General features: G+C 40.9%; 1 non-coding gene across 1 annotated transcript; it reads right to left on the bottom strand.

Annotated features, from left to right (window-relative positions):
* Positions 1-3,287: 3,287 nt before the first annotated feature.
* LOC112774187 (small nucleolar RNA R71) lies at positions 3,288-3,395 on the bottom strand. Its single transcript, XR_003188686.1, has one exon. It is a non-coding gene; the product is annotated as a small nucleolar RNA R71 (small nucleolar RNA).
* Between the last annotated feature and the right edge of the window lie 8,596 nt (positions 3,396-11,991).

The following is an 11,991-nucleotide window of genomic DNA, read 5'->3' as shown; positions in this document are numbered from 1 at the left end:
TAGCAATGGCTTGAATGCGTATCTCTTGGGTTTCTAATCTAAGATTGGAACCTTCGTGGTATAGGCTAGAATTATTGGCGGCCATTCCTGAGATCCAGAATGTCTAAACCTTGTCTTTGGTATTCTGAGTAGGATCTGGGAAGGGATAACTGTGACGATCTTCAAACTCGCGATTGTGGGGCGTGTGACAGACGCAAAAGGATCAATGGATCCTATTCTGACATGATCGAGAACCGACAGATGATTAGCCGTGCGGTGACAGCGCATTTGGAACGTTTTCACTGAGAGGACGGGAAGTAGCCATTGACAACGGTGATGCCCAACATAAAGCTTGCCATGGAAAGGAGTATGAATGATTGGAAGAAGGCAATAGGAAAGCAGAGGTTCAGGGGGAACAAAGCATCTTCATACGCTTATCTGAAATTCCAACCGAAGAATTACATAAGTATCTCTATTTTTATTTTATGTTTTATTTATCTTTTAATTATCAATTCTCCATCACCATTTGAATCCGCCTGACTGAGATTTACAAGGTGACCATAGCTTGCTTCAAGCCGGCAGTCTCCGTGGGATCGACCCTTACTCACGTAAGGTATTACTTGGACGACCCAGTGCACTTGCTGGTAAGTTGTGCGGAATTGTGACAAAGTGTGATTCACGTTTAAGAGCTCCAAGTCTTTGGCGCCATTGTTGATGATCACAACTTCGTGCACCAAGTTTTTGGCACCGTTGCCGGGGATTGTTCGAGTTTGGACAACTGACAGTTCATCTTGTTGCTTAGATTAGGTACTTTTCAGAATTTTTAAGAATAGATTCTAGAGTTTCAAGGTGATGTTCTTATCATCACAAAAGCTGATTGATTCTTATCAATTTAGCTGCTGAATGTAATGTCCTGCTGAAGCTTGGCCAAACATGTCTAATCTTTTTAGACTGAAGCTTTTGACTAACATTGCATGATTCCTGGAATTCTTATTAAAAGTTTTGATTCTCTTTATTTTCTTTTCCATATAAGTTTTGAAAACCACAAAAAAATTTTTATAAAACCAAATAAAATCAAAAATATTTTATGTTTCTTGTTTGAGTCTAGTATCAATTTTTAAGTTTGGTGTCAATTGCATGACTTTCTTCTTCTTGCATTTTTCGAATTTATACATATTGTTCTTCATTAATCTTCAAGTTGTTCTTGATGATTTCATTGCTCAAATCTTTAAATTCTCTTGTTTTGTGTGATTTGTTGTTTCTCATATGCATTCTCAATTTGTTAGTGTCTCCTATATGAAAATTTTTAAGTTTGGTGTCCTGCATGCATTGTTTATTCGATCTTAGTTGCAATTTTTATTGTTTCTCATCATTAAAAAATTCAAAAATATTTTCAAAATTGTGTCTTTTCAAGTCAATAATACAGAGAATTGAAGATTCAAAATATTCAGCAGAGGAATCAAACAGAAAAAGATGGGCATTCAAAACGCCCAGTGAAGAAGGAAAACTGGCGTTTAAACGCCAGCCAGGGTACCTGGCTGGGCGTTTAACGCCCAAAAAGGTAGCATTTTGGGCGTTAAACTCTTTAACGCCAGGATGACACTAGAGGGAAGATTTTGTTTTTAACTCAATTTTTTTTCAAATCTTCATAATTTTTCAAAATCAAATCTTTTTCAAATCATATATTTTCAATCATATCTCTTCAAAATCAATTTCTTTCTATTTTTTATTATTTTTGAAAATCCTTGTTATAATTAATGATTTACTTCAAAATTTTCTAGTTTTTACTTGCCTATTAAGAAAGGATCAAAAGTTTTAATTCTAGAATCATATCTTCTAATTTCTTGTTAGTCAAGTAAATCAACTTTAATTTTAAAACTTTTTCTTTTTAGTTTGATTTTCAATTATATCTTCTCAATCATATCTTTTCAATCACATCTTTTTCAAAATTAACTTTTAATCAAATTTTCAAAAATTTCTTTTAATTATTTCAAAATCTTTTACTTTAATTTTCGAAAATTCTTCCCCTCTTCTCACATATTTCTATTTAAGGGACTAACACTCATCCTCAAGGTGCAATTCGAACTCTATCCTTCTTTATATTTTCGAATTCTCTTCTATCTACCTCCTCCTTCTATTCTTCTTTTCCTCTGACACCTCAAGGAATCTCTATACTGTGACATAGAGGATTCCCTACTTTCTTGTTCTCTTCTCTTTCATATGAGCAGAAGCAAAGATAAAGGCATACTTGTTCAAGCTGATCTTGAACCTAAAAGGACCTTGAAGAGAAAGCTAAGAGAAGCTAAAGCACAATTCTCTTTAGAAGGCTTAACAGAGCTTTTCAAAGAAGAAGAATCCATGACAGCCGAAAACAATAATGCCAACAATGCAAGGAAGGTGCTTGGTGACTTTACTGCACCCACTCCCGACTTCTATGGGAGAAGCATCTCAATCCCTGCTGTTCATACCCTGGGTCGAGCTATCCGACCTGGGATGATTAAACGACAAAGCGACCGACCTCTTCAGGTCAAGCGGACCGACTTCTTCTTAAAGAACTTGGCCAAAACGACAGGAAAGCCCAATAGAGGGCCCAAATAGAGGAACACGACCCATATCCAAAGGCAATCCAAGCCTATAGAGATAAAGGCGGTACCCTTGAAGATAAGCTGACTTCACCCAAAATAAGATAAAGATAAGATAAGATAACTAACTTATCTTATTAGAAAGGTCAGCCCCATCTACTATAAATACACTAGATCACCCAGGTATAACTCATACTCTGATTCTACAAAAAACCTGCTTAATACCCGTGCTAACTTAAGCATCGGAGTCTCTTGCAGGTACCCCCCACCCTCCGGTGACGAAGGATCAGCAGTACAATCAATCCAACAAGTCGGACGCACCCGCTCCGGCCGTCATCCACCGACCGGACACGTCGGCTCCGACCAGTGCAGAAGATCTCATCCGAGATCGACCTCCAGTTTCAGGTAACCCTCGGAACACCTGCCATTGGAGCAAACAACTTTGAGCTTAAGCCTCAATTAGTTTCTCTAATGTAACAGAATTACAAGTTTCATGGACTTCCATTGGAAGATCCTCATCAGTTCTTAGCTGAATTCTTGCAAATCTGTGACACTATCAAGACCAATGGGATTGACCCTGAAGTCTACAGACTTATGCTTTTTCCTTTTGCTGTAAGAGACAGAGCTAGGACATGGTTGGATTCACAACCTAAAGAAAGCCTGAACTCTTGGGAAAAGCTAGTCAATGCCTTCTTGGCAAAGTTCTTTCCACCTCAAAAATTGAGCATGCTTAGAGTGGAAGTCCAAACCTTCAGACAGAAGGAAGGTGAATCCCTCTATGAAGCTTGGGAAAGATACAAGCAATTGGTCAGAAGATGTCCTTCTGACATGCTTTCAGAATGGAGCATCATAGGTATTTTCTATGATGGTCTGTCTGAACTATCCAAGATGTCAATGGATAGCTCTACTGGAGGATCTCTTCATCTAAAGAAGATGCCTGCAGAAGCTCAGGAACTTATTGAAATGGTTGTAAATAACCAATTCATGTACACTTCTGAAAGGAATCCTGTGAATAATGGGATAGCTCAGAAGAAAGGAGTTCTTGAGATTGATACTCTGAATACTATATTGGCTCAGAATAAAATATTGACCCAACAAGTCAATATGATTTCTCAGAGTCTGTCTGAAATACAAGCAGCAATAGGCAGTACTAAGGAAGCTTCCTCTGAAGAAGAAGCTTATGATCCTGAGAACCCAGCAATGGAAGAGGTGAATTACATGGGAGAATCCTATGGAAACACCTATAATCCTTCATGGAAAAATCATCCAAATCTCTCATGGAAGGATCAACAGAGACCTCAACAAGGTTTCAACAATAATAATGGTGGAAGAAACAGGTTTAGCAATAGCAAGCCTTTTCCATCATCTTCTCAGCAACAGACAGAGAATTTTAAGCAAAGCCACTCTGACTTAGCAACCATTGTCTCTGATCTAATCAAAACCACTCAAAGTTTCATGACTGAAGCAAGGTCCTCCATTAGAAATTTGGAGGCACAAGTGAGTCAACTGAGTAAGAAAATTACTGAACTCCCTCCTAGTACTCTCCCAAGCAATACAGAAGAAAATCCAAAAAGAGAGTGCAAGGCCATAACCACAACCCACACGGCCAAACCTGGAGAGGAGGAAGAGACAGTGATCTCCACTGAGGAAGACTTCAATGGACGTCCACTGACCTCCATAGAGTTCCCTAAAGAGGAACCATGGGAATCTGAGGCTCACACTGAGACCATAGAGATTCCAGTGAATTTACTTTTGCCATTCATGAGCTCTGATGAGTATTCTTCCTCTGAAGAGGATGAAGATGTTACTGAAGAGCAAGTTGCTAAGTACCTTGGAGCAATCATGAAGCTAAATGCCAAGTTGTTTGGTAATGAGACTTGGGAGGAAGAACCCCCTTGCTCATCAAAGAACTAGATGACTTGACTAGGCAGAGATTACCTCTGAAGAGACAAGATCCTGAAAAGTTCTCAATACCTTGCACCATAGGCACCATGACCTTTGAGAAGTCTCTGTGTGACCTAGGGTCAAGCATAAACCTCATGCCTCTCTCTGAAATGGAGAAGCTAGGGATCATTGAGGTACAAGCTACAAGAATCTCACTGGAGATGGAAGACAATTCAAAGAAACAGGCTTATGGACTTGTAGAGGATGTCTTGGTAAAGGTTGAAGGCCACTACATCCCTGCTGACTTCATAATCCTAGAGACTGGGAAGTGTATGGATGAATCCATCATCCTTGGCAGACCCTTCCTAGCCACAGCAAAAGTTGTGATTAATGTTGACAGAGGAGAATTGATCATTCAAGTGGATGAAGACTCCCTTGTGTTTAAAGCTCAAGGATATCCCTCTGTCACCATAGAGAGGAAGCATGAAGAGCTTCTCTCAACACAGAGTCAAACAGAGCCCCCACAGTCAAACTCTAAGTTTGGTGTTGGGAGGCCACAACCAAACTTTAAGTTTGGTATTGAACCCTCACATTCAAACTCTAAGTTTGGTGTTGGGAGGTTCCAAACATTGCTCTAAACATCTGTGAGGCTCCATGAGAGCCACTGTCAAGCTATTGACATTAAAGAAGTGCTTGTTGGGAGGCAACCCAATTTTTACTTATCTATGTTAAATTTCTCTTTTCTTTTGTTATTTTATGTTTTCTGTAGGTGGATGATCATGTGAAGTCACAAAAACAATTGAAAAAGCAAAAACAGAAGGAAAAACATAATGAAAAATAGAACACCCTGGAGGAGAAACTTACTGGCGTTTAAACGCCAGTAAGGGTAGCAGAATGGGCGTTAAACGCCTATTCTGGCACCATTCTGGGCGTTTAACGCTAGAAATGGGCACCAGACTGGCGTTTAACGCCAGGAATGGGCAAGAAGCTGGCGTTAAACGCCAGAAATGGGCAGCAGCCTGGCGTTTAATGCCAGGATTGGCAGCAAGGGGCATTTTACACGCCACATGGTGCAGGGATGAGAAATCCTTGACACCTCAGGATCTGTGGACCCCACAGCATCCCCACCTACCCCACATTTCTCTCTCTTCTTCACCCATTCACCAATCACCTCAATACCTCTTCCCCAAAAACTCCTCACCTATCAAATCCCACCATTCTCTTCACCACTCACATCCATCCTTCATAAAACCCTACCTACCTCACCATTCAAATTCAAACCACTTTCCTTCCCAAAACCACCCTATATGGCCGAACCCAAAACCCCCTCTCCACTCCTATATAAACCCATCTTCACTCCTTCATTTTCACACAACATACACACCACCTATCCCCCTTGGCCGAAACACATAGCCCCCTCCATCTCCTCTACTTCTTCTTCTTCTACTCTCTTCTTTCTTCTTTTGCTCGAGGACGAGCAACCTTCTAAGTTTGGTGTGGTAAAAGCTAAAGCTTTTTTTGTTTTTCCATAACCATTAATGGCACCAAAGGCCGGAGAAACCTCTAGAAAGAGGAAAGGGAAGGCAAAAGCTTCCACCTCCGAGTCATGGGAGATGGAGAGATTCCTCTCAAGGGTGCATCAAGACCACTTCTATAAAGTTGTGGCCAAGAAGAAGGTGATCCCCGAGGTCCCTTTTAAGCTCAAAAAGGGCGAATATCCGGAGATCCAACATGAGATCCGAAGAAGAGGTTGGGAAGTTCTCACCAACCCCATTCAACAAGTCGGAATCTTAATGGTTCAAGAGTTCTATGCCAATGCATGGATCACCAAGAACCACGATCAAAGTGTGAACCTGGACCCCAAGAATTAGCTTACAATGGTCTGAGGGAAATACTTAGACTTTAGTCCGGAAAATGTAAGGTTGGCATTCAATTTGCCTATGATGCAAGGAGATGCACACCCATACACTAGAAGGGTCAATTTTGATCAAAGGTTGGACCAAGTCCTCATGGACATCTGTGAAGAGGGCACTCAATGGAAGAGAGATTCAAGAAGGAAGCCGGTTCAACTAAGAAGGCATGACCTCAAGCCCGTGGCTAGGGGATGGTTAGAGTTCATCCAACGCTCAATCATTCCTACTAGCAACCGATCTGAAGTTACTATAGACCGGGCTATCATGATCCATAGCATCATGATTAGAGAGGAAGTAAAAGTTCATGAGGTTATATCCTAAGAACTCTAAAAGGTAGCGGACAAGTCCTCTACTGTGGCAAGGTTAGCCTTCCCTCATCTCATTTGTCACCTCTGCAATTCAGCTGGAATTGACATAGAGGAAGACATCCTCATTGATGAGGACAAGCCCATCACTAGGAAAAGGATGGAGCAAACAAGAGAACCTCACCAAGAGCATGAGGAAACTCCTCATCATGAAATCCCTGAGATGCCTCAAGGGATGCATTTTCCTCCACAAAACTATTGGGAGCAAATCAACACCTCCTTAGGAGAATTAAGTTCCAATATGGGACAACTAAGGGTGGAGCACCAAGAGCATTCCATCCTCCTCCATGAAATTAGAGAAGACCAAAGAACTATGAGAGAGGAGCAACAAAGGCAAGGAAGAGACATTGAGGAGCTCAAGCCCTCCATAAGATCTTCAAAAGGAAGAACAAGCCGCCATCACTAAGGTGGACCCGTTCTTTAATTTCCTTGTTCTTTATTTCCTGTTTTTCGAATTTTTATGCTTATGTTTATCTATGTTTGTTTATTACATGATCATTAGTGTCTAAGTGTCTATGCCTTAAAGCTATGAAAAATGAATCCATCACCTTTCTTAAATGAAAAATGTTTTTAATTGAAAAAGAAAAAGAAGTGCATGAATTTCAAATTTTAAAACAGTTTAATTATTTTGATGTGGTGGCAATACTATTGTTTTTCTGAATGAATGCTTGAACAGTGCATATTTTTGAATTTGATTGTTTATGAATGTTAAAATAGTTGGCTCTTAAAAGAATGATGGAAAAAGGAGAAATGTTATCTGATGATCTGAAAAATCATAAAATTGATTCTTGAAGCAAGAAAAAGCAGTGAAAAGCTTTAAAAAAAAAGAGAAAAGAAAAAGAAAGAAAAAGAAAAGAAAGCAGAAAAAGCCAATACCCCTTTAAACCAAAAGTCAAGGGTGATAAAAAGGATCCAAGGCTTTGAGCATCAGTGGATAGGAGGGCCCACAGGAATAAAATCCTGGCCTAAGCGGCTAAACCAAGCTGTCCCTAACCATGTGCTTGTGGCGTGAAGGTGTCAAGTGAAAACTTGAGAATGAGCAGTTAAAGTCGAGGTCCAAAGCAAAAAGAAGAGTATGCTTAAGAATCCTGGACACCTCTAATTGGGGACTCTAGCAAAGCTGAGTCACAATCTAAAAAGGTTCACCCAGTTATGTGTCTGTGGCATTTATGTATCCGGTGGTAATACTGGAAAACAAAGTGCTTAGGGCCACGGCCAAGACTCATAAAGTAGTTGTGTTCAAGAATCAACATACTTAACTAAGAGAATCAATAACACTATCTGGATTCTGAATTCCTATAGATGCCAATCATTCTGAACTTCAAGGAATAAAATGAGATGCCAAAACTGTTCAGAAGCAAAAAGCTAAAAGCCCCGCTCATCTAATTAATACTGATCTTCATAGATGTTTTTGGAATTCATTGTATATTCTCTTCCTTTTATCCTATTTGATTTTCAGTTGCTTGGGGACAAGCAAAAATTTATGTTTGGTGTTTTGATGAGCAGATAATTTATACGCTTTTTGGCATTGTTTTTAGTATGTTTTTAGTATATTTCAATTAGTTTTTATTATATTTTTATTAGTTTTTAAATAAAAATCACTCTTCTGGACTTTACTATGAGTTTGTGTATTTTTCTGTGATTTCAGGTATTTTCTGGCTGAAATCGAGGGACCTGAGCAAAAATCTTATTCAGAGGCTGAAAAAGGACTGCAGATGCTGTTGGATTCTGACCTCCCTGCACTCAAAGTGGATTTTCTGGAGCTACAGAAGCCCAATTGGCGCGCTCTTAATTGCGTTGGAGAGTAGACATTCTGGGCTTTCCAGCAATATATAATAGTTCATACTTTGCTCGAGATTTGATGGCCCAAATAGGCGTTCCAAGTCAGCTCAAGAATTCTGGCGTTTAACTCCAAAACTAGCACAAAAGCTGGAGTTAAACGCCCAAACTGGCACAAAAGCTGGCCTTTAACTCCAAGAAAAGTCTCTACACATGGAAGCTTCAATGCTCAGCCCAAGCACACACCAAGTGGGCTCGGAAGAAGATTTCTGCATTAATTACTAATTTCTGTAAACCCTAGGCTATTAGTTCTCTATAAATAGGACCTTATACTTTTAATCTTTGAGAAGTCTTATGCTATCTTAGACACGTTTGGAGGCTGGCCATTCGGCCATCCCTAAACCTTGTTCTTATGTATTTTCAATGGTGGAGTTTCTACACACCATAGATTAAGGTGTGGAGCTCTGCTGTTCTTCATGAATTAATACAAAGTACTATTGTTCTTCTATTCAATTCACGCCTACTTCTTCTATAAGATATTCATTCGTTCTTCAACTTGATGAATGTGATGATCCATGACACTCATCATCATTCTCACCTATGAACATGTGCCTGACAACCACCTCTGTTCTACTAGCAATGGCTTGAATGCGTATCTCTTGGGTTTCTAATCTAAGATTGGAACCTTCGTGGTATAGGCTAGAATTATTGGCGGCCATTCCTGAGATCCGGAACGTCTAAACCTTGTCTTTGGTATTCTGAGTAGGATCTGGGAAGGGATGAGTGTGACGAGCTTCAAACTCGCGATTGTGGGGCGTGTGACAGACGCAAAAGGATCAATGGATCCTATTCTGACATGATCGAGAACCGACAGATGATTAGCCGTGCGGTGACAGCGCATTTGGAATGTTTTCACTGAGAGGATGGGAAGTAGCCATTGACAATGGTGATGCCCAACATAAAGCTTTCCATGGAAAGGAGTATGAATGATTGGAAGAAGACAATAGGAAAGCAGAGGTTCAGGGGGAACAAAGCATCTTCATACGCTTATCTGAAATTCCAACCGAAGAATTACATAAGTATCTCTCTCTTTATTTTATGTTTTATTTATCTTTTAATTATCAATTCTCCATCGCCATTTGAATCCGCCTGACTGAGATTTACAAAGTGACCATAGCTTGCTTCAAGCCGACAGTCTCCGTGGGATCGACCCTTACTCACATAAGGTATTACTTGGACGACCAAGTGCACTTGCTGGTTAGTTGTGCGGAATTGTGACAAAGTGTGATTCACGTTTAAGAGCTCCAAGTCTTTGGCGCCATTGTTGATGATCACAATTTCATGCACCATTGCCACACGTACCACTATGTACTTCTTCCAAGACTTCTCTTTTATCGGAGCTCAGCACACATTTTAGAAGGGGTGTTGAAATCCCTCTTCTATATAGGATGTTGCCCACTATGGTGTAGCACTGTGCTTCTCGTACTAGCCCTTTTGCCACCTTTTTATCTGTGGAAAGTGTCTCAGACTTGAGGTAGTTGATTATGGGAGACATGCATCCTTGATCCTAACATGATATGGTTAGGATCTTTTCTTCTTTTGAGATTGATGGGCTTTGCAGTGTTTCTTGGATGAGGCTTCTATTATGACCCCCGGTTTGGTGCAGGCTAGTTTTGAAAGTACATCAGCTCGGGCATTTTGTTCCCGGGGTATGTGTCGGACCTCATATCCCCTAAATTGTCTAAGCTATTCTTTGGTTTTGTCGAGGTATTTTTTCATGGTGGGATCCTTATCTTGATAGCTCCCTTCTATTTGCGAAGTGACTACCTGGGAGTTGCTGAAGATGGTAAGTCTTTGGGCTCCCACTTTCCTAGCCAGCCTCAAACCAGCCAGTATTGCTTCATATTCCGCTTGATTATTTGAGGTAGAAAACTCAAACTTTAAGGAGAGCTCGATTTGGGTTCCCTGATCATTCTCTAAAATGACGCCTGCACCACTCCTGGTTTTGTTTGAGGAGCCATCCACATAAAGGCTCCACTCTTTAGGGGTTCCCGGGGCATCAGTGTACTCTGTTATGAAGTCAGCCAGGTACTAGGATTTGATAGCTATTCAAGCTTCATACTTGAGGTCGAATTCAGATAACTCAACTGCCCATTGTAGGATTCTTCCAGCTAAGCCTGTTTTTTGTAAGATCCCTTTTATGGGTTGGTTGGTCCGCCCTCTAATGGTGTGAGCTTGAAAGTATGGTCGGAGTCGTCGGGAAGTGAGTATGAGGGCGCAGGCAAACTTTTATATATTTTGATAGTTCAATTTAGCCCCTTGTAAAGCCTTACTGATGAAGTAGATGGGTTGTTGCCCACTTTCTTCTTCTCTGACTAGTGTTGATGCTATTGCATGACTTACTACGGCGAGGTATAGTATGAGCTCTTCTCCTTCCCGAGGTCAGCTAAGGATGGGTGGTTGCCCCAGAAATTTCTTGAAATCTTGGAAGGCTTGTTCACATTCTGGGGTCTACTCGAACCTCTTTCCCTTCTTTAATGTTGTATAAAAGGGGAGAGATCTTAAGGCTGATCCAGCTAGAAACCTAGACAGAACTGCTAGTCTTCTATTGAGCTGTTTGACCTCTTTGACACAGGTTAGACTTTTCATGCGAAGTATAGCCTGGCATTTATCCGGGTTCGCCTCGATTCCTGTTTGGGTGAGCATGAAACCCAATAATTTGCCGGCTTCTACCGCGAAGGTGCACTTTGCGGGGTTAAGTCGCATGCCATGCTTTCTTATGGTGTCGAACACTTTAGTGAGGTCGGATAACAACGATTCCTCACTTTATGTTTTTACCAGCATGTCGTCTACATAAACCTCCATTAGCTTCCCGATGTGGTCGGCAAAGACTTTGTTCATCAATCTTTGGTATGTAGCTCCTGTGTTTTTGAGTCCAAATGGCATGACTATGTAGCAGCAATTTGCCTTTGGAGTTAGGAATGAGGTCTTTCTTGGTCGGGTGGATACATTGGAATTTGGTTATATCCCGAATAAGCATCCATGAAAGAGAGGTACTTGTATCCGGAAGAGGCATCCACTAGAGTGTCTATATTCGGGAGCGGGTGGGGGTCCTTAGGGCAGGGCTTATTGAGGTCGGTGTAATCGGTACACATTCACCACTTTCCATTTGACTTCTTTACCAAGACAATATTGGCTAGCCATAATGGGTACTCAACCTCCCTTATGAGCCCTGCCTCCAGTAAGGCTTGTACCCGCTCTTCCACAGCTTGGGACCTTTCTGAGCCAAGCTTCCTGCGGTTCTGTTGCACTGGCCGAGATCCAGGATACACTGCCAGCTCATAGCAAATTAACTTGGGATCTATGCTGGGCATGTCTGCGGCCTTCCATGCAAAGAGATCGGAGTTATCTTTTAGGAACTTTGTTAGTAGTTCTTGTAAGTCTTTTGTCAGATTTGCCCCTATATTTGTTATTTTGTCTAGAGTGTCT

Source organism: Arachis hypogaea, chromosome 18 (genome assembly GCF_003086295.3).
Source record: "Arachis hypogaea cultivar Tifrunner chromosome 18, arahy.Tifrunner.gnm2.J5K5, whole genome shotgun sequence".
Lineage (NCBI taxonomy): Eukaryota > Viridiplantae > Streptophyta > Magnoliopsida > Fabales > Fabaceae > Arachis > Arachis hypogaea.
The sequence above is the reverse complement of the archived record's forward strand: the minus strand, read 5'-3'. Positions and strand labels throughout refer to the sequence as shown.